Raw genomic sequence first — 5994 nt, 5'->3', positions numbered from 1 at the left:
ATAACCAGTGCATGACAAGGCAATGGTTCCTGGGGAACCAGTACATGACAAGGCAATGGTTTCTGCATTCCAGGAGCAGTTTGCATACAGCTTACAGGAAGCAGCCCAACCAATGCCATGGCAGGCAGCTTTTCCTGCATTCCAGGAGCAATTTGCATACAAGAAACTTAGGGAAGCAGAGTGGGCAAAAAAGCATCATTCATTCCAAAGAGTAGAGATCTGAGTTCTGATGCTGATTGCTGCTTCTGACTATGGAGGTGTCAAAAAAGAGGCAGGAAGCTATTACTTTTTACCCTCCCTGCTTTGTTGTGAGTTTCACCTCTCTGGTCTATTGAATTTACACAAAATATAAAGACTTGTTGACCTTTATTCCCAGCCTTTATTACTCTTTTATTTTTTATTTTTTTCTTCTAGAATACAGACATTAAAGACTAGGACATTCGAATGCAACTGTATATGGGGACAAAATTAGAAAGTAAATATGCACACCTAGGATATGGTGCAGGCACAGAAGAAATCTAAAGAAGACCTTAACTTTATACCTCAGACTGATTCATGGCACACAGACAGCCTACAAATACCAAGAAAACAAAAACAGTAACAAAAACAACAAATCCTGGAAAAGAAGAATCTGATTCCAGAGTGACTGTATTGTTAGATTCAGATGTTCACTTTTTCAGCAAAAACCATGAGATATACAAATATAAAATTATTTCCCTTTCAAGGGGAAAAATAATAAAACAGCAGAAACTGTCCCTAAAAATGATCTGATAGCAGAATTACCAGACAAAAACTTTAGCACAACTGTCTTGAAGTTGCTCAAAGATCTAAGCAACGATGTAGATAAAGTAAAGAAAATGGTGTATAATCAAAAGGAAAATTTAACTAAAGAAATAGAAAACTTAAGAAAAAAATAAAAATAAATTCTGGAGCTGAAAAATATAATGACTAAAATGAACAAAAAATACTAGAGGGATTCAAAAGTAGATTTGAGCATGCAGAAGAAAGAATCCAAAAACTTGAAGATAAGACAATGGAAAATATTGAATATGAGATCAGAAAAAAGCAAAAGCTAAAGAAAAGCAAGAAGTCTTAGATAGCTGTGAGACACTATCAAAGAAACCACTATATGTTTTGTGGAAGTCCCAGGAAGAGAAAAGAGGGGGAAAAGGAAAGAAAAAATACTTGAAGAAATGATGGCTGCAAACTTTCCAAATTTGACGAAATATATAAATATAAACATCCCCAAAATTGAATAAATTCAAGTAAAAAGGCCTCAAAAATGAGAATTTCACTGATACTTAAGCTTTCAAAAGACAATACAATAAGAGAATCTTGACAGCAGCAAGAGAGAAGTGACTTGTTGCATACTAAACTTTCCCAATAAGATTATCAGCAGATTTCTCATTAGCAACTTTGGAGGTGAGAGGGCAGTTGGTCATGATATTCAAACTGCTAAAAGAAAAAACAATGTTGTCAATCAAGAATCCTATGCCTGGCAGAACAATTCTTCAAAAGCGAGGGAGAAATGAAGATATTCCCAGATAAACAAAAGCTGAGAGACTTTATTATCACTAGACCTAGGTTGCAAGAAATGCTCAAGGGAGTCCTGCAAAATGAAATAAAATGACAGTAGATGATAACTCAAAGCTATACGAAGAAATAAAGATCTCAACAAAAGTAAACACATTGGTCATTATAAAAATTAGTATTATTGTCACAACCATTTGGAATTCCAGTCTTTTAAGTCTTTTCTTCATGATTTAAGACACTACTGTGTTTAAAAAAATAACTATTAGTCTGCATTAGTATTATAATTTTGGCATGTAATGTCACATATTGTTTTCTATGTAATTTAAGAGACTAATGCATTTAAAGGTAGTGAAAGTTTGTATTTTTAAAAACACAATGTGTAAAGATGTAATTTTAAGACATGAACAACTAAAAAGAGTGGAAACAGAGCGGTAAATGAACAGATTTTTTTTTAATTTTATTAAAGTAAAAGTGGTATAAATTCACATTAGAGTGTTACTCCTTTAGGACACTATATGTAATCTCCATAGGAGCCGTAAGTAAAATAGCTATAGAGTATATACAAAAAGAGATCAGAAAAAATTAAACATTTAACTCTTCTGCCAAAAAAAAAAAAAAAAAGCTACAGCTAAACACAAAAGAAAAAAAATAATGCAGGAAATAAGGGGACAAGATGAAATCTGTAAGGTGTATATAGAACAAAATGACAAAAGTAAGTCCCTCCTTCCCAGTAATTACTTTAAACTAATTAAACTCTCCAATCAAAAGAGAGAGATTTGCAGAATAGATACAAAATCATGTTACAACTATCTGCCATTTATAGGAGACGCCCTATAGATCCAATGACGCAAATAGATTAAAAGTGAAAAGATGGAAAAAATAGTCTATGCAAATAGGAACCCAAGACAGCACGGGGGCTACACTAATATCACAAAAGTAGGCTTTAAATTTTAAAAGTTTACAAGAGACAAATAACATTATATATTAATAAAATGTACAATACAGAAAGAAGCTGTGGCAATTACAAACATTTTATACTAATAACAGACCACCAAAAACTGACAGAATTGACAGGAGAAATAGATAGCTCTAATAATAGTTGGACACTTCAATACTCCACTCTTGGTATTGAATCAAACAGAGAGAAGATAAGTAAGGATATAGAAAACTTAAACAACACAATAAACCAATTAGATCAAATTGACATATACAAAATGTGGCAGGCAAGGTTTCCATTAGCAACCAGAGCAGTCAGTTTCCACTAATCTTTTAGTATAATTTTGATGAATGCGTAAGTTAAACATTAAAGAACTGAAGAAACTGCTGCCTGACTACAAGGGCTGAACTGTGAAAACAAATCCACTAAGACCTCAAATAGGTTTTCTCAGACCCTAAAAACTGATTGAATAATAAAAGCGTTCTTACACACACACACCTCATCCAGGGCCCACTTAAGATTAAGAAACTTTCCAAGACTCTAGAGAAAGCTTTCCAGACCCCAGGCCCTAGTTAAAGATGAGATATAGATTGAATGAAGCAATCCTGCTTGTAGGTGCATTCCTACATGTAGGCGTAGAGCTTAAAATGTATATAAGCACTAGAAGAAAACTTGTAACTTTGAGTTGGTTTGGTGAATTTTCCTAACCTTCTCCCTGTGGCCAGTTGCAGAAATAAACTTTCTTCTTTGCCAATCCATCTGCATCTTATCATTGGATCACAAGACTAAGCAGCCAGACCACTTTCTGTCTGGGAATAAAAACACTCTACCCAGCAACAACAATATACACATTCTTCGCAAGTGCACATGGATTAGTTTACAGAATAGGTCGTGTATTATGTCACAAAGTAAGTGTCAATGGATTTTTAAAGATAGGTATTATGCAAAATATCTTCTCTAGCCACAATAGGATAAAGTTAGAGATCAAAAACAAAAGAAAAGATGAAAACAATTACAAATTTGTCAAAATTAAATATCACACTCTTCAAAAATCAATGGATTTAAGAAGAAATTGCAAAGGGAACTAGAAAATACTTAGAAATGAATAAAAATGAAAACACCATGTACCAAATGTATAGAACATGGTAAAAACAGTGTTAAGGAGAAAATTTGTGTCTAGATACATTTATATTAAGAAATAAGATCTCAAATCAACATTAATTTAAAATGAGAAACTGAAAAAAATAATAACAAATTAAACCCAAAGCTAGCAGAAAGACAGGAATAATAACAATAACAATAAAAAAAGAAACTAGAGAAAGATATAATAAACAGAGAACTTAATAAAAAAAGGGGGGGAATTAATGAAACCAAAAGATTGTTCTCTAAAAAAATAAATTAAAATAAAATACATTAGGCAAACCTTTAGCTAGATGGACTAATGATAAAGACAGAACACTCAAATTACTAAAATCAGAAATGAAAGTATAGACATTATTAGCAACTCTATAGGAATAAAGAGGATTATAAGTGTACTATGAATAATTGTGTGCCAACAACTTGGTTAACCTAGACGAAATGGACAAATTTTTAGGAACACAAACCTATCAAGACTAAGTCATGAATAAACAGAAAATTTTCATAGATCTATATCTAGTAAGGAGATTGTGTAAGAAATAAAAAATATCCCAATTAGGAAAACCCTGGATCTGATGCCTTCTCTAGTAAAGTCTACCAACTGGTTTAAAAAAAAAAAAAAAAAAAAAAAAAACTAACATCAATCCTTCTCAAACTTTTCCAAAAAATTTGAAGAGGCAGGGACATTTCCTAATTCATTCTGTGAGGCAAATATTACCTTGACACCAAAGTCAGACAAAGACACTACAAGAAAAGAAAACCACATACCAATATCCTTTATGCAAATAAATGAAAAAAATATCAACAAAATACTAGCAAATCAAATTCAGCTGCATATTAAAAAGATTAAACACCATGGCCAAGTATAGTCTATTATTGTATAAATTTGCAAAGATGATTCAACATTCACAGAATGAAGGGGAAAAAAAGCGTGACTATTTCAAGTAATGCAGAAAAAGCATTTATTAAAATTCAACACACTTTTACGATAAAAATGAACAAATTAGGAATAGTAGGAAACTCCTTGAATAACAGCTGTATATAAAAAATGTAGCAAACATAATGTTTAATGGTGAAAGACTGACAGCTTTTCCTCTAAAACATGAAATGAGGAAAGGATATCTGCTTTTGCAACTTGTCTTCAAAATAGTATTGGAAGCTCTAGTCAAAGCAATCAGGCAAACAAACAAACAAAAGAGGAATAAAAAGTATCCAAATAGGAAAGAAAGAAAAAATTCTCTTTTGCAGATGATATAATCTTTGGTGTAGAAAATCCTAAATATTCAACATGAAAATTATTAGAACTAGTAAATGAATGTAACAAGGTAACAGAATACAAAGTCAGTACACCAAAATTCATTACATTTCTATATTTTACAAGTGAACAACCTGAAAAGAAAATGAAGAAAACAACTCTATTTACAAACAAACAAACAAACAAAAAAACACTTTAAAAACTAAGGAACTATCTTGACCAAGGAGATGGAATTCTACAATGAAAACTACAAAACGTTGTTGAAAGAAATTAAAGAGGACATAAATAAATGAAAACACATTTCATGATAATGGATTGGAAGACAATATTGTTAAAAAGTTGATAGCATCTAATGTTAACCACAGATTCAGAGTGCAATCTCTATCAAAATCCTAATGATTTATTTTTCAGAAATAGAAGCACCCATTCTAAAATTGACATAAAATTTTAGAGGATCGCAAAGAGTCAAAACAATCTTGAAACAGGAAAACAAAGCTGAAGAACTCTCACATCCTGATTTCAAAACTTAATACAAAGCTATAGTAGTCAAACATTGTGGTTGTGGCATAAAGTTAGACCTACAGACCAATCGAATAAAATAGAGAGCCCAGAAATAAACAATTGTCTCTATTTTCAAGTGATTTTTGACAAGGGTATCAAGAGCATTCAATAGGTAAAGGACAGTTTTTCAACAATTGGCGCTGGAAAATTGGATTGACATGCAAAAGAATAAGGTTGGATCCTTACCTAACGCCATACACAGAAATTCACTCAAAATGAATGAAAGAGTTAAATGTAAGGCCTGACACTGTAAAATTTGTATAATAAAATATAAAGGAAAAACTCTGCAGCTTGAGATTTGGCAATAATTTCCTGGATATGACACTAAATGCCCAGGTAATAACAGCAACAAAAACTAGATAAATTGGACTTCAAGAAAATTATTAAAAAATACTTTAAAATACAGTATCAAGAGAGTAAAAAGGAAACATACAGAATGGAAGAAAGTATTTGAAAATAATATATTTGATAAGGGATTAATATCAAGAACACATAAACAACTCCTAAAATTCAACAACAAAAGAGCCTTATTCAAAAGTGGACAAAGAACTTAATTAGATATTTTTTCAAA

The sequence above is a fragment of the Mandrillus leucophaeus genome, unplaced genomic scaffold, assembly GCF_000951045.1.
Source record: "Mandrillus leucophaeus isolate KB7577 unplaced genomic scaffold, Mleu.le_1.0 Scaffold450, whole genome shotgun sequence".
Classification (NCBI taxonomy): Eukaryota; Metazoa; Chordata; class Mammalia; order Primates; family Cercopithecidae; genus Mandrillus; species Mandrillus leucophaeus.
This window is presented reverse-complemented; position numbering follows the sequence as displayed.